The sequence below is a fragment of the Salmo salar genome, chromosome 01 (assembly GCF_965601325.2).
Source record: "Salmo salar chromosome 01, fSalSal1, whole genome shotgun sequence".
NCBI classification, from domain to species: domain Eukaryota; kingdom Metazoa; phylum Chordata; class Actinopteri; order Salmoniformes; family Salmonidae; genus Salmo; species Salmo salar.
Window position 1 is genome coordinate 176,509,660 of NC_138291.1, and position 25,119 is coordinate 176,534,778.

The following is a 25,119-nucleotide window of genomic DNA, read 5'->3' on the forward strand; positions in this document are numbered from 1 at the left end:
GAATCCTTTTTGGTTCCAGGTAGAATCCTTTCCGGTTCCAGGTAGAATCCTTTTTGGTTCCAGGTAGAATCCTTTTGGGCTCCATGTAAAACCCTCTGTGGAAAGGGTTCTACCTGGAACCGGAAAGGGTTCTACCTGGAACCAAAAAGGGGTTATTTAAAGGGTTCTCAGATGGGGACAGCTGAAAAAACCCTTACATAGATTCTAGATAGCACTTTTTTTAAGTGTCCTCCCTCTCTCTCTCTATCTATCTCTATCCATCTCTACCTCTATCTATATCTATCTCTCTCTACCTCTCTCTATCTATCTCTATCTATCTCTACCTCTATCTCTCTCTACCTCTATCTCTCTCTACCTCTACCTCTATCTCTATCTATCTCTACCTCTCTCTCTATCTACCTCTATCTCTCTCTACCTCTATCTCTCTCTACCTCTATCTATATCTATCTCTATCCATCTCTACCTCTCTCTCTATCTCTAACTATCTCTCTCTACCTCTCTCTCTATCTATCTCTATCTCTCTCTACCTCTATCTCTCTCTACCTCTACCTCTATCTCTATCTCTATCTAGCTCTACCTCTCTCTCTATCTACCTCTATCTCTCTATCTCTCTCTACCTCTACCTCTCTCTATCTATCTCTACCTCTCTATATCTCTCTCTACCTCTCTCTATCTATCTCTATCTATCTCTACCTCTATCTCTCTCTACCTCTATCTCTCTCTACCTCTACCTCTATCTCTATCTATCTCTACCTCTCTCTCTATCTACCTCTATCTCTCTCTACCTCTATCTCTCTCTACCTCTATCTATATCTCTATCTATCTCTATCCATCTCTACCTCTCTCTCTATCTCTAACTATCTCTCTCTACCTCTCTCTCTATCTATCTCTATCTCTCTCTACCTCTATCTCTCTCTACCTCTACCTCTATCTCTATCTCTATCTAGCTCTACCTCTCTCTCTATCTACCTCTATCTCTCTATCTCTCTCTACCTCTACCTCTCTCTATCTATCTCTACCTCTCTATATCTCTCTCTATCTCTACCTCTCTCTCTATCTCTCTCTACCTCTATCTACTCTCTCTCCTCTATCTACTCTCTACTCTCTCCTCTATCTATCTCTCTCTACCCCTATCAATCTCTCTCTCTATCTCTACCTCTCTCTATCTCTATCAATCTCTATGTATCTCTATCTATCTCTACCTCTCTATCTATCTCTATCTGTGACAACAATTTTGGACCCCCTTGTGGCCCCCCTAAATGTGGAGTATGAAATAATTTTTACATAACACATTTTTGCTATCGTTCTTTTTTTTTTTTTACATCCGTTATTAGACAGTGGCAACGATGATGATTATGAACATGGTATTTTGCCTGCTAATGCCTGCAATGCAGTGAAGAAAACGATATGACAACAATAACGTCTAATGTAACTGGCCCTTCTAACAGTACAACTGGCCCCAGCTTGCCCCCCCCCCCCCCCCAGTTGAAATGGTCTAGAAACCCCACTGGCCATTAGGCAGTTATCTTAAACCTCAACTAAGAGAAGTGACAAGAGGACACAGTTGCAGACACTAAGAAGCGAGGTCACTTGCCACGATAGGTATTTAGTGTCTTCTAGTGATAATGTTACACAAGCAGAAACCTGTACTGCAGCACAGAGTTAAAAACTCACTTTTTTAGTCTGCACCTGTTTGCACATGGGAATGACCATTTCCCTCTCGGTCATGAATGTTTATATGAATAAAGTGAGATGTTACCAGACATGTCATTACCACATGATTTGACCCACCTTTGACCTCTTCTGGACTTTGGCTCTTCTTTTTCCCACCTTTGTTCTGGTCTAACCGTTTTGGCAGTAACCCCTCAGAGCTTACTGGTGCTGTGCTGTGGTGGGCGTGCAGTATGGTGAAGTTGCCCCCACACACTAATCTATGGTTAGTTTTTCATTTCCCCCACTAATGGATTGGGGGAGGGGAACCTGATCCTAGATCTGTACCTAGGCTGGATGTCATGGAGAAAGGTGTATCCCCGGTGGAGGATGATTCACAGGGTCTGTCATTGACTCAGCAGTGGGCCAGCTCCTCACATCCCAGGGTTATTTATACCACCTCTCTGGTGGTGTGTTTCTGGGAAAGACATTAGGGCTGTGTGTGTGTGTGTGTGTGTGTGTGTGTGTGTGTGTGTGTGTGTGTGTGTGTGTGTGTGTGTGTGTGTGTGTGTGTGTGTGTGTGTGTGTGTGTGTGTGTGTGTGTGTGTGTGTGTGTGTGTGTGTGTGCGTGTGTGTGTGTGAGAGTGTGTGTGTGTGTGTGTGTGTGTGTGTGTGTGCGCGCGCATGTGTGTGCGTGTGTGTCATGGAGCGCTAGTTTGTAGTAGAGAGTGTCTATTAAATAGTGTTAAAAGCCACATGTGGCACAAGATCTTAACTAACTAAAACAAACTTAGCCACTAAATAAAGGGACAGATTGACAGGCTGATTTAGGGTCCCAGATTGGTCTTGACTAGACACTTTGAACAGGCACACAGGCATTGGATGGCTAAACCTGGACCTCTATCTGTCTCCAGTCCCTTTCATCAAGAGGAGTCAAGGAATGGGGTTTAAGTCTGTGTCTGTCTTCAGTCCCTTTCATCAAGAGGAGTCAAGGAATGGGGTTTAAGTCTGTGTCTGTGCTCTCAGCTGATTAAAACTGACTAAGTTGCAAAATACTACTTGAGTAAAAGTCTAATACAAGTATTTGGTTTTAAATATTCTTAAGTATCAAAAGTAAAAGTGTAAATCATTTCAAATTTCTTATATTAAGCAAACCAGACGGCACCATATAATTTGTTACATTTTTTTATCACAGATAGCCAGGGGAACACTTCAACACTCAAAAATCATTTACAGATAGCCAGGGGAACACTCCAACACTCAGAAATAATTTACAGATAGCCAGGGGAACACTCCAACACTCAGACATCATTTACAAACTAAGCATGTGTGTTTAGTGAGTCTGCCAGATCAGAGGCAGTAAGGATGACTAGGGATGTTATTTTGACCAATTTCCTGTCCTGCTAAGCATTCAAAATGTAATGTAACGCTAGGGCGTAGTGGGTGCAGAGTCAGGAGCAGGAGGCAGAGAATGCAGGGTAGTGTTATTTATTTAACACACAACGGCAAAACACAAGCCGCCCCAACAGCGAACTAGAGCGCACACCAAAACAAATGTGCCCAAACACATTGGACAAAAACAGGTCGGCGCAAAATATGCACTCGCACTTCAAAAATACAAATGAGCGTGCATACACAAGCAATACAGTACCAAACAATCCCGCACACAGAGCAGGCGGGCCTCCTGGCTAAAATAGCCCAGCTAATCAGCCCAAACCAAAAACAGGTGCACACAATCAACAAAAAGGGGGAAAAGGAAATCAGTGGCAGCTAGTAGGCCGGCGACGACGACCGCCGAGCGCCACCCGAACAGGAGGGGGAGCTACCTACGGTAGTAGTCGTGACAGTACCCCCCCCCCCACCCCCCCCCCCCCCCCGACGCGCGGCTCCTGCAGCGCGCCGACACCGGCCTCGAGGTCGACCCGGAGGGCAAGGCGCAGGGCGATCCGGGTCGAGGCGATGGAAATCCCTCAACAGGGATGGGTCCAAGACGTCCCCCACCGGTACCCAGCACCTCTCCTCCGGGCCGTACCCCTCCCAGTCCACGAGGTACTGCAGGCCCCTCACCCGGCGTCTCGAGTCCAGAATGGCCCGTATGGTGTACGCCGGGGACCCCCCGATGTCCAGAGGGGGTGGAGGGACCTCCGGCACCTCACCTACCTGCAGGGGACCAGCTACCACCGGCCTGAGGAGAGACACATGAAACGAGGGGTTAATACGGTAATAGGAAGGAAGTTGTAACCTATAACACACCTTGTTTATCCTCCTCAGGACTTTGAAGGGCCCTACACACTGCGGCCCCAGCTTCCGGCAGGGCAAACGGAGGGGCAGGTTCCGGGTCGAGAGCCAGACCCTGTCCCCCGGTACGAACACGGGGGCCTCACTGCGGTGGCGGTCAGCGCTCCTCTTCTGCCGTCCACTGGCTTGTTTCAGGGATTCCTGGACGGCTCTCCAGGTCTCCTTGGAGCGCTGCACCCACTCCTCCACCGCAGGAGCCTCGGTCTGACTCTGGTGCCATGGTGCCAGGACCGGTTGGTAACCCAAAACACATTGGAAGGGTGATAGGTTAGTAGAGGAGTGGCGGAGTGAGTTCTGGGCCAACTCTGCCCATGGGATGTACCTAGCCCACTCCCCTGGCCGATCCTGGCAATACGACCGCAGAAACCTGCCCACCTCCTGGTTCACCCTCTCCGCCTGCCCATTACTCTCAGGGTGATAACCGGAGGTCAAGCTGACCGAGACCCCCAGACGTTCCATAAACGCCTTCCATACCCTGGATGTGAACTGGGACCCTCGATCAGAGACAATGTCCTCCGGCACCCCGTAGTGCCGGAAGACGTGGGTAAATAGGGCCTCCGCAGTCTGTAGGGCCGTAGGGAGACCGGGCAACGGGAGGAGACGGCAGGACTTTGAAAACCGATCCACAACAACCAGGACCGTAGTGTTCCCCTGAGACAGGGGGAGATCGGTCAGGAAGTCCACTGACAGGTGCGACCATGGCTGTTGTGGAATGGGGAGGGGCTGTAACTTCCCTCTCGGAAGGTGCCTAGGAGCCCTACTCTGGGCGCATACCGAACAGGAAGAGATGTAGACCCTAACGTCCTTAGCCAAGGTGGGCCACCAGTACTTCCCCCTGAGACCCCGCACTGTCCTCGCCACACCCGGATGACCCGAAGAGGGTAGAGTGTGGGCCCACCGAATCAATTGATCCCGAACACCAAGCGGCACGTACAAGCGACCCGTGGGACACTGTGAAGGTGCAGGTTCCACCCTTAACGCCTGCTCGATGTCCGAGTCCACCTCCCATACCACCGGTGCCACCAGCCTAGACACCGGAATGATGGGAGTTGGATCGATGGGCCGGTCCTCTGTGTCATAGAGACGGGACAGCGCGTCGGCCTTCGTGTTCAGGGAGCCCGGTCTGTAGGAAATAGTAAACCTGAACCGGGTGAAGAACATGGCCCACCTTGCCTGACGCGGATTCAGTCTCCGGGCTGCCCGGGTATACTCCAGGTTCCAATGGTCGGTCCAGATGAGAAAGGGGTGCTTAGCCCCCTCAAGCCAGTGTCTCCACACCCTCAGGGCTTTTACCACCGCTAACAACTCCCGGTCCCCCACATCATAGTTACGCTCCGCCGGACCGAGCTTCTTCGAAAAGAAAGCGCAGGGGCGGAGTTTAGGTGGCGTACCTGAGCGCTGTGACAGCACGGCACCCACCCCAGCCTCGGATGCGTCCACCTCCACTATGAAGGATAGAGAGGGGTCCAGGTGCGCCAACACGGGTGCATCGGTGAACAGCGCCTTCAACCCATACGGCATGACGAGGTACTCATAATGGCCCGATGTGGTACTAAATGCGGTCTTCCACTCGTCTCCCTTCTTGATACGCACCAGGTTATACGCGCTCCTGAGGTCCAGTTTTGTGTAGAACCTTGCGCCGTGAAATGATTCCACCGCTGTAGCGATCATAGGTAGCGGGTAACTAAACCCCACTGTAATAGAATGTAGACCTCTGTAATCAATGCACGGATGCAGACCTCCCTCCTTTTTCTTCACAAAAAAGAAACTCGAGGAGGCGGGTGAAATGGAGGGCCGAATGTACCCCTGTCCCAGAGATTCCCTGACATATGTCTCCATAGCCAACGTCTCCTCCTGTGACAAAGGGTACATGTGACTCTTGGGAAGTACAGCGTTTACCTGGAGATCTATCGCACAATCCCCCTGTCGATGAGGTGGTAATTTGGTCGCCCTCTTCTTACAGAAAGCGATCGCCAAATCAGCGTATTCAGGGGGGATGCGCACAGTGGAAACCTGGTCTGGACTCTCCACCGACGTGGCACCGATGGAAACTCCTATACACCTTCCTGAACACTCCTCTGACCACCCCTGGAGAACCCCCTGTCTCCACGAAAACCGGGGATTGTGACTAGCCAGCCAGGGAACCCCCAGCACCACCGGAAACCCAGGTGAGTCGATAAGGAAGAGACTAATCCGTTCCTTATGATTCCCCTGCGTTACCATGTCCAGTGGAACCGTGGCCTCCCTGACCAACCCTGACCCTAATGGCCGGCTATCTAGGGAGTGCACGGGGAAGGGGGGATCTATCGGCACTAGCGGAATACCCAGCTTAATGGCGAGTCCACGATCCATAAAGTTCCCAGCTGCGCCTGAATCGACTAGCGCCCTATGCTGGGAAGAGGGAAAAAAATCAGAAAAAAACTATTTCAACGAACATGTGACCGACAGCGGGTTCTGGGTGAGTTTGATGCTGACTCACCTGGGGTGACCGAGAAGTGTTCTGCCTGCCCTCTCGACTCCCAGGCTGACTCCTCCAGCACCGGTCGGCCGTGTGTCCTCTCCGACCACAGCTGGTGCAGGAGGAGCCACCTCCTCCGGTACCCCTCGGCACAGCCCCCCCCAATTCCATAGGAATAGGGGCGGGAGTGCACGGAGGTGGAACAGACAGGACCCTTTCAGAACGCCCGCGGGCAGCCAGCAGATTGTCCAGTCGAATCGACATGTCGATGAGCTCGTCGAGAGAGAGAGTGTTGTCTCGACACGCTAGCACCCTGCGGACGTCCTCCCGGAGACTACACCGGTAATGGTCCATCAGGGCCCTGTCGTTCCACCCCGCCCCAGCAGCCAAGGTCCGGAACTCCAGCGCGAAGTCCTGCGCGCTCCTCGTCTCCTGCCTGAGGTGGAATAGCCGCTCACCCGCCGCTCTTCCCTCTGGAGGGTGATCGAATACAGCCCTAAAGCGGCGGGTGAACTCTGGGTAGTGATCCCTCGCCGAGTCCGGACTGTTCCAGACCGCGTTGGCCTACTCCAGAGCTCGGCCCTTCAGGCAGGAAACGAGGGCACTCACACTCTCCTCCCCAGAGGGAGTAGGTCTCACGGTGGCCAGGTACAGCTCGAGCTGGAACAGAAATCCCTGGCACCCAGCCGCCGCTCCATCATACTCCCTCGGGAGCGCAAGACGAAGCACGCCGGAGCCGGATGAAGGGGGGGAAGGAGGCGGATTAGTCGGAGGAGCCGGAGGTGGGGAGAGGAGGCCACTCCTCTCCCAACGGTCCATCCTTTCCATCATCTGATCCATCGCCGATCCGATCCGATGGAGAACTGATGTGTGATGGAGAACACGTTCCTCCATCGAGAGTAGAGGGTTGGCAGCTGCTCGTGCTGACTCCATTCAGGATAATGGTGCGGGATTCTGTAACGCTAGGGCGTGGTGGGTGCAGAGTCAGGAGCAGGAGGCAGAGAATGCAGGGTAGTGTTATTTATTTAACACACAACGGCAAAACACAAGCCGCCCCAACAGCGAACTAGAGCGCACACCAAAACAAATGTGCCCAAACACATGGGACAAAAACAGGTCGGCGCAAAATATGCACTCGCACTTCAAAAATACAAATGAGCGTGCATACACAAGCAATACAGTACCAAACAATCCCGCACACAGAGCAGGCGGGCCTCCTGGCTAAAATAGCCCAGCTAATCAGCCCAAACCAAAAACAGGTGCACACAATCAACAAAAAGGGGGAAAAGGAAATCAGTGGCAGCTAGTAGGCCGGCGACGACGACCGCCGAGCGCCACCCGAACAGGAGGGGGAGCTACCTACGGTAGTAGTCGTGACATGTAATGAGTACTTTTGGGTGTCAAGGAAAATATATGGAGTAAAAAGTACATTATTTCCTTTAGGAATGTAATGAAGTAAAGTATAGATACCCCCAAAAACGACTTAAGTAGTACTTTAAAGTATTTTTACTTAAGTACTTTACACCACTGGTCTAAGGATAATGTAGTGGGTAACTGACTAGGCTGTAACTGAGGATAATGTAGTGGGTAACTGACTAGGCTGTAACTGAAGATAATGTAGTGGGTAACTGACTAGGCTGTAACTGAGGATAATGTAGTGGGTAACTGACTAGGCTGTAACTGAGGATGGTGTAGTGGGTAACTGACTAGGCTGTAACTGAGGATAATGTAGTGGGTAACTGACTAGGCTGTAACTGAAGATAATGTAGTGGGTAACTGACTAGGCTGTAACTGAAGATAATGTAGTGGGTAACTGACTACGCTGTAACTGAGGATAATGTAGTGGGTAATTGACTAGGCTGTAACTGAGGATAATGTAGTGGGTAACTGACTAGGCTGTAACTGAGGATGGTGTAGTGGGTAAAGACACTGCCTGAAGCACACCCCAGTGTGGGTACAGTCCCGACCCTACACTATTTTGCGTCTCCCTCTCTCTTTGGCTCCCCTCTCATTTCATGCTATCCCTCTCTGAATAAAATGAAACTACCCAAAATGATTTTTTTTAAAGACTAGGTTGCAGCCGGACTTTTGTTTTCACTCATACCATAATATCATACCATAATATCATACCATAATATCATACCATAATATCTAACAACACATCTATTGGTCTGAGGGTGTTTCCAAGGGTATGGAAGTCAGCCATAATAACGGCCATCTTTAAATCGGCGACCCTGCTGATGTGAGTAACTACAGGCCCATTAGTATACTACTACCTGTAGTGTCGAAGGTTGTTGAAAAGTGTGTAGCAGAACAACTGATTTCCCACCTCAACAACAGCCCCTTCACATTACACTCCATGCAGTTTGGCTTCAGAGCGAAACACTCCACAGAAACGGCCAACTGCTTTCTTCTGGAAAATGTGAAGTCCAAGATGGACAAAGGGGGCGTTGTTGGGGCTGTGTTTCTGGACCTAAGGAAGGCTTTCGATACTGTTAACCATGAGATTCTCATCACAAAATTGTCCAAGTTCAACTTTTCCCCCGATGCCTTGAGATGGATGAAATCATACCTTGAAGGCAGAACTCAGTGTGTCAGAGTGAGCAATGAGCTGTCGCCCACTCTTAGCTATGATGTGGGCGTGCCCCAAGGGTCAATACTGGGGCCCCTCCTGTTCAGCCTGTACATTAATGATCTGCCTTCCATCTGCACTGGGTCTGAAGTTCAAATGTATGCAGATGATACAGTGATATATGTGCATGCAAAGAGCAAACAACAAGCTGCACAAGAACTCACTACTGTAATGGTCCAGGTTACAAAGTGGCTCAGTGACTCGTGTTTGCATCTCAATGTGAAAAAAACTGTTTGCATGTTCTTCACAAAGAGGGCAACAGATGCTACTGAGCCAGATGTCTATGTGTCAGGGGAGAAGCTCCAGGTGGTATCTGATTTTAAGTACCTTGGAATCATACTTGATTCCAACCTCTCTTTTAAAAAGCATGTGAAAAAGGTAATTCAAATAACCAAATTCAACCTAGCTAATTTCCGATTTATACGAAATTGTTTGACCACAGAGGTAGCAAAACTGTATTTCAAATCGATGATACTCCCCCACTTAACATACTGCTTGACTAGTTGGACCCAAGCTTGCTATACAACATTAAAACCTATTCAGTCTGTCTACAAACAGGCTCTCAAAGTGCTCGATAGAAAGCCCAATAGCCATCATCACTGTTACATCCTCAGAAAGCATGAACTCCTGAGTTGGGAAAATCTTGTGCAATACACCGACGCATGTCTTGTATTCAAGATCCTAAATGGCCTGGCTCCCCCTCCACTCAGTATTTTTGTCAAACAGAAAACCCAAACATATGGCAGCAGATCCACAAGGTCTGCCATGAGAGGTGACTGTATAGTTCCCTTAAGGAAAAGCACCTTTAGTAAATCTGCTTTCTCTGTGAGAGCTTCCCATGTCTGGAATACACTGCCATCAGACACACATAACTGCACCACATATCACACTTTCACAAAATGCATAAAGACATGGCTAAAGGTCAATCAGACTTGTGAACATAATCCCTAGCTGTGTATTGCCGCTTTCCATGTTGTCTGTTGTCTGTAGCTTGTGAGGTGTGGAAACACTCTGTTGTTTTTATGGATTTTGTCTTGTTGCTTTTTGTTCTATGTTGCTCTGTCTGTATGCTACATCTTGCTTGTCCTATGTTGCTCTGTCTGTATGCTATGTCTTGCTTGTCCTATGTTACTCTGCGTGTGCTCACTGTTCAATGATTGTCTATATTGTAATTGTTTTTAATAACCTGCCCAGGGACTGCGGTTGAAAATTAGCCGGCTGGCTAAAACCGGCACTTTTACTGAAACGTTGATTAATGTGCACTGTCCCTGTAAACATAAAATAAACTTAAACTTAAACTAATATCATAACGTAATATCATACCATAATAGTCCATAATATCATACCATAATATCATACCATAATAGTCCATAATATCATACCATAATATCATACCATAATAGTCCATAATATCATACCATAATATCATACCATAATAGTCCCAACAGCTGCATTGGCAGTAATCACTGACTAACTGTTATGTGTTGGGTGACAAGATATGAATTGCTCACACAATGGCACAATGGATGGTGGTCAATTATGTACACAGGATTTATGGCTAATTATGTGCCTTTGCCAAGTGACTTTGACTGCTAGCTGGATCTTCTCAAGATACTTAGTGTTCACAAATGACATTAGCCAAACTCATATACACTAAGTGCACAAAACATTAGGAACACCTGCTCTTTCCATGACAGAGGCTGACCAGGTGAATCCAGGTGAAAGTCATTATCCCTTATTGATATCACTTGTTAAATCCACTTCGACCAGTGTAGATGAAGGGGAGACAAAATATGTAAGTGCCTTTGAACAGGGTATGGAATTAGGTGCCAGGCGCACCGGTTTGTGTCAAGAACTGCAACGCTGCTGGGTTTTTCACACGCAACAGTTTCATGTGTCTATCAAGAATGGTTCACCACCCAAAGGACATCCAGTCAACTTGACACAACTGTGGGAAGCATTGGAGTCAGCATGGGCCAGCATCCCTGTGGAACATTTCGACACCTTGTAGTGCCCTGACGATTTGAGGCTATTCTGAGGGCAAAGGGGGAGGGGGGGGGGGGGTGCAATTCAATATTAGGGAAAGGGGGATACCTAGTCAGTTGTACAACTGAATACCTTTAACTGAAAGTTGTCTTCCGCATTTAACCTCTGAATCAGAGAGGTGTGGGGGCTGCCTTAATCGACATCCACATCTTTGGCGCCCAGGGATAGTTATTAGGAAGGTGTTCCTAATGTTTGGTATACTCAGTGTATTTGTATATTGAAATAGCATGCTGTACTACACTACCCATCATGCTCTGCAACTGGTGTCTCCTTATTAATACAATGTTGATTTTTATTTAACCTTTATTTAACTAGGCAAGTCAGTTAAGAACAAATTCTTATTTACAATGACGGCCTACCCCCGGCCAAACCCAGACGACGCTGGGACAATTGTGCGCTGCCCTATGGGACTCCCAATCACGGCCGGATGTGATACAGCCTGGATTCGAACCAGGGACTGTAGTGACACCTCTTGCACTGAAATGCAGTGCGTTAGATGCAGTGGGTTGATTATCCCAACCCTTGATGGTTGGATTTACAGAGAATACTTTGAGGAGATGAAATAGGTTATGTTGATGCAGACTTGGGTTTAAATAGTATTTGTTATCTTTCAAATACTTAGATACTCTTGATAAAGATTACCTTGCTCTATGGAACCAATGGAATTGGCCCAAAAGTGCAACCCACCCCTCCGAGCGGCTAGGCTCAATCAAATGTTTGACGTATTTGAAAGGAAACAAAAGACTATTGGAACCCAGGTTTGGTTGAGGTATATTTCTGATATGGCCGAACTAACCCATCATTATGATGAGGATCCCATCTCTGTCATAACACCCTGGTTCTGGCAACCAGTGCTGAGCGTTTAACCATCATTTCGGTTATTTTCGTTTTTAAACAAGGAATTGAACAGCATCGGTTCAATTATTTGAATTCCATTTTGTTCAGTTTTTTTGTCTTCTTTGAGCTCAATGCGCACATTGCACAGTTTCTCTAGAGATAAATTAGATCCATCCTGATCTGTACGATGTAGTAGGTAATGTGGTAATGAACTACAATTACCATAATCCACTGTGCACCTACTTGTCCAGTCTGTGTGTTTCTTTTACACCTGCTACAGAAGAGAAAAGAACGCGTGATTGTGATGGGATATAGAGAGCAGCTGTTGCTTCGCAAGGCATCTCTACCCGAAAATACATGATTTTGTCAGACAGCATAGGCAGCAGCTCTATAGAGATGAGTTGATGACTTGGAAGGAAATAATAAAGTTATCAAATTAAACAAATGTAATATACACAACAACTGAAATCTTTGAATAAAGTAAAGTAATGTGAATAAGTGTTGGTTAATAAGTGATAAGCAGTAATGGACAGTCACTACCTTCATGGGACTTTTATTCATGTCATATTCGTGTATGTAGGTGGCAGGGAAGTCAGGCGCAGGAGAAACCAAGTTGGTTAAATATGGAGTATTTAATTAAAAACAAACTCCAAAACCAAAATACAAAATAAAATGGGTAAAGGATACACAAACCCACGTAACATACCAATCAAACAATCACCGACAAGGACATGAGGGGAAACAGAGGGTTAAATACACAAGTAATTCATGGGATTGGAAACAGGTGTGATGGAAGACAAGACAAAACCAATGGATAATGAAAAACCAAGCACCACCCGTGCAAGGAGGGGCATCGACTTCGGCAGAAGTCGTGACAATTCATTGTTTTATGCTGTGTTGTTACAGCATTCATCCCACATAGCATTTAATGTAAAATAAATAAAAAATAATCAAAACCGAAATCGAAAACCATGATTATTTTTTAATAATTGAACCAAAACCGAACCAACCTCAAAAAGCAGTAATCGCTCAGCAGTAGTGGTGACCCAGTCATCATTCTTGATACCTAAAACACAAGGAACTCCTCGGTTGATAAAAGTTCTGTAGGACACAACATCAATATTGTGAATCATATCGTCAGAGGTTAATTTTATTTTAAAAAATGTGTTGTTATTTTTTTTTTAACCTTTATTTAACTAGGCAAGTCAGTTAAGAACAAATTCTTATTTACAATGACGGCCTACCCCGGCCAAACCCGGACGACGCTGGGTTAATTGTGTGCCGCCCTGTGGGACTTCCAATCATGGCCGGATGTGATACAGCCTGGATTCAAACCAGGGAATGTAGTGACGCCTCTTGCACTGAGATGCAATGCCTTAGACCACTGCAGAGCTGAACTGCAAGGCATATTGTTAGCTGAACTGCAAGGCGTATTGTTTGCTGAACTGCAAGGCGTATTGTGAGATGAACTGCAAGGCGTATTGTGAGCTGAACTGCAAGGAGTATTGTTAGCTGAACTGCAAGGCGTATTGTGAGCTGAACTGCAAGGCGTATTGTTAGCTGAACTGCAAGGCGTATTGTTAGCTGAACTGCAAGGCGTATTGTGAGCTGAACTGCAAGGCGTATTGTGAGCTGAACTGCAAGGCATATTGTTAGCTGAACTGCAAGGAGTATTGTTAGCTGAACTGCAAGGCGTATTGTGAGCTGAACTGCAAGGCGTATTGTTAGCTGAACTGCAAGGCGTATTGTTTGCTGAACTGCAAGGCGTATTGTGAGCTGAACTGCAAGGCGTGTTGTGAGCTGAACTGCAAGGCGTATTGTTTGCTGAACTGCAAGGCGTATTGTGAGCTGAACTGCAAGGCGTATTGTGAGCTGAACTGCAAGGCGTATTGTGAGCTGAACTGCAAGGCGTATTGTTAGCTGAACTGCAAGGCGTGTTGTGAGCTGAACTGCAAGGCGTATTGTTTGCTGAACTGCAAGGCGTATTGTGAGCTGAACTGCAAGGCGTATTGTGAGCTGAACTGCAAGGCGTATTGTGAGCTGAACTGCAAGGCGTATTGTGAGCTGAACTGCGAGGCGTATTGTTAGCTGAACTGCAAGGCGTATTGTGAGCTGAACTGCAAGGCTTATTGGGCCCTAGTGTAGAACACATGTTTGCTGAGGCATTAGGATAGGCCATAGTAACGGACAGTGGGGGGATGGAGGGATCCAGTAATCCCACTCTAGCCTTATTTCCTCTCTCCCGTGTCAGCTGACTGGGTACCCTGAAAGCCAGTCCGACCCAGACAGGTGGTGCGTTCTGATTCTCATGCTTTTATTTTCTCTAGAAGATCAGATCAGAGAGTTTTGAACAGGTGTCATCAAAATGTCTAGCCTATAAACAGGTGCAGAAGGTGGGGATTAGGTTAGCGAATTGGAATGCACCATAAATTCCAATCAGAAAAATAATTTATCTTAGCCTCTGTGCCAGCATGTTTGTCCGCCAACTCCTTGTCACTCATTGTCATGCCAAACATGCTTGACAATGAGCACAAACAGATCAGGGGTCAAGCTACCTTTCTCTGTACCCTTCACTGATTTGTCCCTACTATAGATGTGAGCCATATCACAACAGTAATAGTTCAACCTCGTCCCTACTGATGGTCAGTGAATAAACTCCAAGCGAGGAACTCCTTCCAGAAGGACGAACTCAGAGCGAGGATCTCCTTCCAGAGGGACGAACTCGGAGCGAGGATCTCCTTCCAGAGGGACGAAGTCAGAGCAAGGATCTCCTTCCAGAGGGACAAACTCATTATCGAAGATCTCCTTCCAGAGAGACGAACTCAGAGCAAGGATCTCCTTCCAAAGGGACGAACTCAGAACGAGGATCTCCTTGCAGAGGGACATCAGGTTCTGCAACACACTCTGTTTTTCAGAAACGTAGCTTTCCTCCAACATCCAAACTGCTTAAATACAACCAGCGGGTTTTACAGTTCATCGAGCGGATAGGAAACGGGCTCTCTCTGGCAAGAACAAAGACGGTGGTGTCTGCTTCATGACCAATAACAAGTGGTGCGATGATGGAAATGTACAGGAACTTGCGAGCTTCTGCTCCCGACTTGAAATACTTGGTCATCAAATGTCGCCCTTTTTATCTTCCGAGAGAGTTATTAGGGACTATCGCCACGGCTGTGTACATCCCGCCCCAAGCCGACACCAAAAATACTCTGAAAGATCTTCAATGGACCCTGAACAAACTGGGGACTGCGTACCCGGAGGCAGCGTTCATTGTCGGGGGGATGTACTGCTACACGCCTTTTCGACAGTGGTATAAGGCCCTCTCCCGTCCTACTTTTGGCAAATCTGACCACAACTCCATTTTGCTCCTCCCCACCTACAAATAAATGCTCAAGAGGGATGTTCCGGTGGTCAGGTCTGTACAACGCTGGTCTGACTAATCAGAATCCATGCTCCAAGACTGTTTTGATAACATGGATGGAATATGTTCCGGGGCACGTCTGGGGATAACATGAATGAATACGCCGACCCAGTCACCGGATTCATAAAAAAGTGCATAGATGATGTGATACCGATGGTGTCTTTCAAAACTTACCCGAATCAAAAACAGTGGATTGATGCCAGCCTTGTCAGGAAACTGAAGGAGAGAGATACTGCTTATTTACATGGCAAGGTGACTGGAGACAATTGTATGGTTAAACAGTACAAATACGACCTACACAGATCGATCAAGATGGCAAGACACAAGTATAGGGACAAAGTGAAGGAGCAATTCGGTGGGTCGGACACGATGTGTATGTGGCAGGGGCTTCTAACATCACAGATCACAAAAAAGAAAGCCAGTCATGTTGGGGACACCAACGCCGCCCTACCGGACGAGCTAAACACCTTTTTCTGACGCTTTAAGCATAACGACTCTGAGCTACCGAGTAGCACCCCTGAGGACAATGAGGGCTACGGCCTCCACAGAGGACGTATGTAAGTCTTTCAAGTGTGTTAACCCTTTCATGGCTGCCAGCTGAAGACCAGCTAGTTGTTGTGTTTTCTGATATTTTTGATCTCTCTCTAGCTCGGCCATTATCCCCACCTGCTACAAGAAGGCCACTATCATCCCCGTGCCCAAGAAAGGGAAACTAGCTGAACTGAATGACTAGCACTCACTTCCATCATCATGAAGTGCTTCGAGAGGCTAGTCACCTCCTCCTCATCACCTCCTCCCTCCCCGACACACTCCACCCTCTCCAATTTGCAATCGCCATAGCACTACACACTGCCCTCACCCACCTGGACAAAAGGAATGCATATGTGACGACACTGTTCATTGACTACAGCTTGGCCTTCAGTACCATAGTCACCACAAAGCTCACGGCCCTGGGACTGAACTCCTCCCTATGCAACTGGGTCCTGAACTTCTTGACGGGCCGTCCCCAGGTGGAGAAGGTAGGCATCATTACCTCTTCCACACTGATCCTCGACATACACATCTCTGAGCAGCTGAAATTGTCAAACCACAAGGACACTGTGGTGTATAGGTACGACAGCAACTCTTCAACCTCAGGAGGCTGAAGAAATTTGGCCTGTCCCCGAGGGGGCCCTCACAGTGTTCTACGGGAGCACCATCGAGAGCATACTGTCGGGATGCATCACAGCCTGGTACAGCCGCGGACTGCAAGGCGTTACAGAGGGTGGTACCTGTCAGACTGTCAGACTGGCCAATAGCTTCTACCTCCAGACCATCAGACTGCTGAATAGCCACCACTAGGCAGCTACCCGCTCCCCCTGTCTCCTTCCTGCCCCGTGGACTTCCTACCTTCCTCCCCCCACTGCTCCCCCAATGGACATTTACCCTTCCCCCACCACCCAATGGACATTTATCATTGTTACAGTTGTAAATATGTATATATTATTGTTATTTTTTTTTTGTATTATTGTTTCATTCACTTCTCTTTTTGACATGCACTGTTGGAGCTCAGAGCTTAATACTCGCTGTACCCTGCAATTACATCTGCGACCCTGTGCATGTGACTAATAAAATAATCTAAAAAACAGTAGTAGTTCAACTTTGCGGTAGTGACGGAAAACAGTTTCATACTGGTCCCACATGGGAATCAAACCCTCAACCTTGGTGTTGCAAGTACCATGCTCTGCCAACTGAGCCACACAGAATCCTAGATCAATGTACTCTGAGACGCTTTCTGAATAGGAGCCCAGTATTCTATTAATGGGTTGACCAAAGCTCCCGAGTGGAGCAGTGGTCTAAGACACTGCATCTCAGTGCAAGAGGCATCACTACAGTCCCTGGTTCAAATCCAGGCTGTATCACATCCGGCTGTGATTGGGAGTCCCATAGCGCGGCGCACAATTGGCCCAGCGTTGTCTGGGGTAGGCCGTCATTGTAAACAAGAATTTGTTCTTAACTGACTTGCCTAGTTAAATAAAAAATATGTAATGTGTATATATAACTGATTTCAACTCACCTTACTTGACTTTCATCTTGTTTCTATCGTTCACCAAGAATGTCTGGCTATATCTAATGGTCAGTTGGTTGGCGTAACATGATTTTAGCAGGTCTTAGCTCTTTCAGGATATTTAATACAGTCACCCACACAGGGAATATAGGCCAATGGCCATTTCAGGCTAAAACAAAGTGGTTATTGTCGTTCCGACCGTGCACAACAATGTGATTGAGTCTACAGCTGGTTCGCTTGAAACTGAATATATTTATCATGAAAACCTTTTGCTTGACCAGGTTGTCATCACATCTGCCGTGTATTGAAAGTCACTCCAATACCTTCATAAATGAATTGTTGTTTAAATAAGATACAACGATTGTGTTTTTATCCCTAAAGGAGATATTTGATTGCCTTATAAAACAATAGGTAATACTTTATATGAAGGGGATATACATAATTAATTGCGTCTGACAGAAAGACTTCATAACACCTGCATAAATGTTTTGTCAGCCCTTGTATTTATGCAACATCCATGTCATATATGACATAAATGTGGAACAGTGTGTCAGAATATTCAGTAAATTATTTCAAAATAAAAGTCCCCGTAAACCATACTGTTTTTAGTCAAAATCCCCACGGTTACCATTCTTTTTTAGACTATCTATGTATTATGCATTGTTATCATAATCAGAATGAAAGGAAAAATGCTATGACTAATAATACATTTATGTGATGGAAAAGCTTCCGAGCTGTTAAAAGGTGAAGTGGAGGCTTCTTCAACAGTGGAAAGAGAGGGCAGCGGGATGACTCAGAGGTTTCTCCCTATGGGAGTAGTACAGTACTTTCGTCCACTACTCCCATTGAGCTCTGGTCTAAAGTAGTGCACTATAGGGAATAGAATGCTATTTGGGACTCAGACAGAGTCTATTGAAGGGGAAGTATCAGCGTCTGGTATTAAATGGACTCAGTTCCTAAATCAGGAATAGGTATGTGTGTAAATGCGGCAGATGTATGCCACTTTCCTTTCGTCTCGTTCCAATTTCTGTCTTCTTTGAAAAGGAATTTCCTTTTCAGGCTCTGAATAAAGTTCTATGGCTTACATTCACAAAAATGTACTTCCTGTATGGACTGTTGATGAATCCCACATGGGGTTAGTCCTGTATGGACTCCTGTTGATGATAGGGTTAGTCCTGTATGGACTCCTGTTGATGAATCCCACATGGTGTTGGGGTTAGTCCTGTATGGACTCCTGTTGATGATAGGGTTAGTCCTGTATGGACTCCTGTTGATGAATCCCACATGGGGTTAGTCCTGTATGGACTCCTGTTGATGAATCCCACATGGGGTTAGTCCTGTATGGACTCCTGTTGATGGTAGGGTTAGTCCTGTATGGACTCCTGTTGATGAATCCCACATGGGGTTGGGGTTAGTCCTGTATGGACTCCTGTTGATGGTAGGGTTAGTCCTGTATGGACTCCTGTTGATGGTAGGGTTGGGGTTAGTCCTGTATGGACTCCTGTTGATGATAGGGTTGGGGTTAGTCCTGTATGGACTCCTGTTGATGATAGGGTTGGGGTTAGTCCTGTATGGACTCCTGTTGATGATAGGGTTGGGGTTAGTCCTGTATGGACTCCTGTTGATGATAGGGTTGGGGTTAGTCCTGTATGGACTCCTGTTGATGATAGGGTTGGGGTTAGTCCTGTATGGACTCCTGTTGATGATAGGGTTGGGGTTAGTCCTGTATGGACTCCTGTTGATGATAGGGTTGGGGTTAGTCCTGTATGGACTCCTGTTGATGATAGGGTTGGGGTTAGTCCTGTATGGACTCCTGTTGATGATAGGGTTGGGGTTAGTCCTGTATGGACTCCTGTTGATGGTAGGGTTAGTCCTGTATGGACTCCTGTTGATGATAGGGTTGGGGTTAGTCCTGTATGGACTCCTGTTGATGATAGGGTTGGGGTTAGTCCCTTATGGACTCCTGTTAATGAAATTCCACATACTCTGTAGTTCAGTACATTCATGTTGACACTCATTACCAACATTTCAACTAAACAAATCTAAGAATATTCCACAATTTTTTTTATTTAACTAGGCAAGCCAGTTAAGAACAAATTCTTATTTACAATGACGGCCTACCCCGGACGACGCTGGGCCAATTGTGCGCCACCCTATGGGACTCTCAATCACAGCCGGATGTGATACAGCCTGGAGTCGAACCATGGATTTTAGTGACGCCTTTTGCCCTGAGGTGTACGGCCTTAGACCGCTGCGCCACTCAGGAGCGGTGGTGCAGTTGCATTAGAAAGCCATTAGCTTTTTTTTAGCTTGTTTGTTTACATCAAATTTCAAGAATTTATTGGTATTTACCTCATTTTGTAGAGACTGTTGGTGCGAATACGCTACCGTGCAGTATACCCATTGATTTTGAAGAATATATCTTATTAATTCCCCATGAGCTTAGTTCAACATTCGTACCCCATCAGAACCTACAATATAAGCTTTGTTTTACTCCGTTGTTTGTAAACAACGTAATTGTAAACAAACGCAGTAAAGCCTCAAAACATTGATAAAACTATCCTTTTGATCTCAAGGATGGCCAGTCCTTGTATCCATAGCTCTGTCTATGAATTTCAGAGTGGTTACATTTCTCCAGCCTCATCCCTCAGCTGTTTACAAAAAAAGTTATGGGGTATCCACTATTATACACTGCTCAAAAAAATAAAGGGAACACTTAAACAACACAATGTAACTCCAAGTCAATCACACTTCTGTGAAATCAAACTGTCCACTTAGGAAGCAACACTGATTGACAATAAATTTCACATGCTGTTGTGCAAATGGAATAGACAACAGGTGAAAATTATAGGCAATTAGCAAGACACCCCCAATAAAGGAGTGGTTCTGCAGGTGGGGACCACAGACCACTTCTCAGTTCCTATACTTCCTGGCTGATGTTTTGGTCACTTTTGATTGCTGGCGGTGCTTTCACTCTAGTGGTAGCATGAGACGGAGTCTACAACCCACACAAGTGGCTCAGGTAGTGCAGCTCATCCAGGATGGCACATCAATGCGAACTGCGGCAAGAAGGTTTGCTGTGTCTGTCAGCGTAGTGTCCAGAGCATGGAGGCGCTACCAGGAGACAGGCCAGTACATCAGGAGACGTGGAGGAGGTCGTAGGAGGGCAACAACCCAGCAGCAGGACCGCTACCTCCGCCTTTGTGCAAGGAGGAGCAGGAGGAGCACTGCCAGAGCCCTGCAAAATGACCTCCAGCAGGCCACAAATGTGCATGTGTCTGCTCAAATGGTCAGAAACAGACTCCATGAGGGTGGTATGAGGGCCCGACGTCCACAGGTGGGGGTTGTGCTTACAGCCCAACACCGTGCAGGACGTTTGGCATTTGCCAGAGAACACCAAGATTGGCAAATTCGCCACTGGCGCCCTGTGCTCTTCACAGATGAAAGCAGGTTCACACTGAGCACGTGACAGACGTGAGAGTCTGGAGACGCCGTTGAGAACGTTCTACTGCCTGCAACATCCTCCAGCATGACCGGTTTGGCGGTGGGTCAGTCATGGTGTGGGGTGGCATTTCTTTGGGGGGCCGCACAGCCCTCTATGTGCTCGCCAGAGGTAGCCTGACTGCCATTAGGTACCGAGATGAGATCCTCAGACCCCTTGTGAGACCATATGCTGGTGCGGTTGGCCCTGGGTTCCTCCTAATGCAAGACAATGCTAGACCTCATGTGGCTGGAGTGTGTCAGCAGTTCCTGCAAGAGGAAGGCATTGATGCTATGGACTGGCCCGCCCGTTCCCCAGACCTGAATCCAATTGAGCACATCTGGGACATCATGTCTCGCTCCATCCACCAACGCCACGTTGCACCACAGACTGTCCAGGAGTTGGCGGATGCTTTAGTCCAGGTCTGGGAGGAGATCCCTCAGGAGACCATCCGCCACCTCATCAGGAGCATGCCCAGGCATTGTAGGGAGGTCATATAGGCACGTGGAGGCCACACACACTACTGAGCCTCATTTTGACTTGTTTTAAGGACATTACATCAAAGTTGGATCAGCCTGTAGTGTGGTTTTCCACTTTCATTTTGAGTGTGACTCCAAATCCAGACCTCCATGGGTTGATAAATTGGATTTCCATTGCTTTTTTTTGTGTGATTTTGTTGTCAGCACATTCAACTATGTAAAGAAAAAAGTATTTAATAAGATTATTTCTTTCATTCAGATCTAGGATGTGTTGTTTAAGTGTTCCCTTTATTTTTTTGAGCAGTATATATATAAACTCAGCAAAAAATGAAACATCCTTTTTTCAGGACCCTGTCTTTCAAAGATAACTAGTAAAAATCGAAATAACTTCACAGATCTTCATTGCAAAGGGTTTAAACACTGTTTCCCATGCTTGTTCAATGAACAATAAACAATTCATGAACATGCAACTTTGGAAAGGTCGTTAAGACACTAACAGTTTACAGACGGTAGGCAATTAAGGTCACAGTTATGAAAACTTAGGGCACTAAAGAGGCCTTTCTACTGACTCTGAAAAACACCAAAAGAAAGATGCCCAGGGTCCCTGCTCATCTGCGTGAATGTGCCTTAGGCATTCTGCAAGGAGGCATGAGGACTGCAGATGCAGCCAGGGTAATAAATTGCAATGTCCGTACTGTGTGACGCCTAAGACAGCGCTACAGGGAGACAGGACGGACAGCTGATCATTCTCGCAGTGGCAGACGACATGTAACAACACCTGCACAGGATCGATACATCCGAACATCACACCTGCGGGACAGGTACAGGATGGCAACAACTGCCCGAGTTACACCAAGAACGCACAATCAGTGCTCAGACTGTCCTCAATAGGCTGAGAGAGGCTGGACTGAGGGCTTGTAGGCCTGTTGTAAGGCAGATATCACCGGCAACAACGTCGCTTATGGGCACAAACCCACCGTCGCTGGACAAGACAGGACTGGCAAAAAGTGCTCTTCACTGACGAGTCGCGGTTTTGTCTCACCAGGGGTGTTGGTCGGATTCTCGTTTATCGTCGAAGGAATGAGCGTTACAGCGAGGCCTGTACTCTGGAGCGGGATCGATTTGGAGGTGGAGGGTCCATCATGGTCTGGGGCGCTGTGTCACAGCATCATCGGACTGAGCTTGTTGTCATTGCAGTCAATCTCAACGCTGTGCGTTACAGGGAAGACATCCTCCTCCCTCATGTGGTACCCTTCCTGCAGGCTCATCCTGACATGACCCTCCAGCACGACAATGCCACCAGCCATACTGCTCGTTCTGTGCGTGATTTCCTGCAAGACAGGAATGTCAGTGTTCTGCCATGGCCAGTGAAGAGCCCGGATATCAATCCCATTGAGCACATCTGGGACCTGTTGGATCGGAGGGTGAGGACTAGGGCTATTCCCCCAAGAAATATCCGTGAACTTGCAGGTGCCTTGGGGGAAGTGTGGGGTAACATCTCACAGCAAGAACTGGCAAGTCTGGTGCAGTCCATGAGGAGGAGATGCACTGCAGTACTTAATACAGCTGGTGGCCACACCAGATACTGACTGTTACTTTTGATTTTGACCCCCCCCCCTTCGTTCAGGGACACATTATTCAATTTCTGTTAGTCACATGTCTGTGGAACTTGTTCAGTTTATGTCTCAGTTGTTGAATCTTGATATGTTCATACAAATATTTACACATGTTAAGTTTGCTGAAAATAAACACAGTGGACAGTGAGAGGACATTTCTTTTTTTGCTGGGTTTATATTTTACACCTTTTTTCTCCAGTTGGTTTATATTTTACCACCTCAATTCACCAATTGCTTGCTTAACCCAGCAAGCATGCGCCTGGCCTGCCACTAGAGCACGATGGGACAAGAACATCCCGGCTAGCCGAACCCTCCCCCAACCCAGACAACGCTGGGCCAATTGTGCACCACCTCATGGGTCTCCCAGTCGGCTGTGACACAGCCCAGTATTGAACCCAGGTCTGTAGTGACGCCTCAAACACTGCGAGATGCAGTGCTTTAGACTGCTGCGCTACTCGGGAAGCCCTGGGGTATCCATTTCGTTGTTGTCAGAATGCCAGATTGCCCCTTTAATCCTTCTGATTTGAATTTGTCCTCAAACTCAAAAACAAGAGGCTAAATGAGCTGTTTATTTTAGACCGAGCTTGTTTGGTGAGATTACTCCATGTTGTCTGAATTACAACAAGATGTAGTCACAACTGCTCCTGGGTGTCACTGGAGAAAAAAACTGTTGTTTGCGTGTGTGTTTATAGTCTCATTAGTGTGTGTTGTCAATCTAAAGTTACACACTGGGCTTAAAGAGTCTAGATTTAACATTTCTACTGAGGAAAAGAGTGCTCAAATGACCTACAGTCGAGGTGCAGCCAGAATGCACAGCTCTCAACCCTGAAGTAAAAACAAGTCCTTTATAAATAGCTTAACTTGACCCTCAATTACCTTAAACGAGCCTCCTATTTACTTGCTATATACACCATGAAAGAGACTAGTTCATTGCTAGCAACTTAACATCAAACCCTGCTGGAGATAAGCAAAACAGAAGAGCAAAATAGCTCATCAAAATTGGCCTATCAAAATTAGCCTATCAAAAGTCAACACATGATTATTCACTTTGACCTATTTCTCTTTTAACTATCTCTCAATATCCACATTTGATTCAAAAGGTCTGTTAGGACGTGCAGCATTGCTACTACATCACTGTACTACTGCCACAGTAATGTTTCATTATATAAAGATACTATATTTAGTACTGTAATGTGTCATACTGACTGACTGTCCATATAGGCCCGTATTCTCACTAAATCTGGACGCTTAACTGGAATTTCCGCTCACATTGACGTCAATGACCAATTTGTGCTCCCTTATCCAACTCTGAATTGGCTGGGCCCTTGGTCATCTAAATGAAACTGCCTGTGCATGATCTAATCCACTCTAATGTGATAGATGTTTGGCCTGTGTCTAACATCCTGTATGGACCAACAGCTCTTCTCACTCTCACTCACTCACTCACTCACTCACTCACTCACTCACTCACTCACTCACTCACTCACTCACTCACTCACTCACTCACTCACTCACTCACTCACACACTCACTCACACACTCACTCACTCTCACTCACTCAGTTACTCACCTACTCAATCTGTCCCAGTTGGCCACAGCCCTTCTTTCTAAATGTTTATAATTCAGTTAAAATGGTTTGGGCCTGGAATGAAGTACCACCATGTTTAGACCTGGACAGCACTCAGAGTTTCTTTCAGAGCCCCCCCCCTTCCCTCCCCCATCCCTCGCTCTCTCTCTCTGTCTTTATCTGTCTCTTTCTCATTTTCTCGCTCTCTCTTTCCCCCCTGTCCTTCTATCTCTATCTTCTCTCTCTCTCCTTGTCTCTCTCTCTGTCTCTCCCTTTCTCTCTCTCTCTCTCTCTCTCTCTCTCTCTCTCTCTCTCTCTCTCTCTCTCTCTCTCTCTCTCTCTCTCTCTCTCTCTCTCTCTCTCTCTCTCTCTCTCTCTCTCTCTCTCTCTCAGTGCAGCAGTATTGATGTGTTTCCTGACATGTATAATCACAGACACACATGTTAAACAGTAGATGTGGGGACTACCGGGTTTATGGGGACATATTTGCATTGTGGATTGCATTGAAAAAGATCTAGGGTGAATTAATAATACAAACAAGGTTTAATGCTGGAAAGCTATAGATCTGGTGGTGGAGGTGTCTTCTCAGCT

The 25,119-nt window shown here is 46.8% G+C and overlaps 1 protein-coding gene across 1 annotated transcript in view; it reads left to right on the forward strand.

Moving 5' to 3' along the window:
* Positions 1–25,119, forward strand: part of fbn2 (fibrillin 2) — a 213,287-nt gene that overhangs the window by 13,980 nt on the left and 174,188 nt on the right. The window lies entirely within an intron of this gene.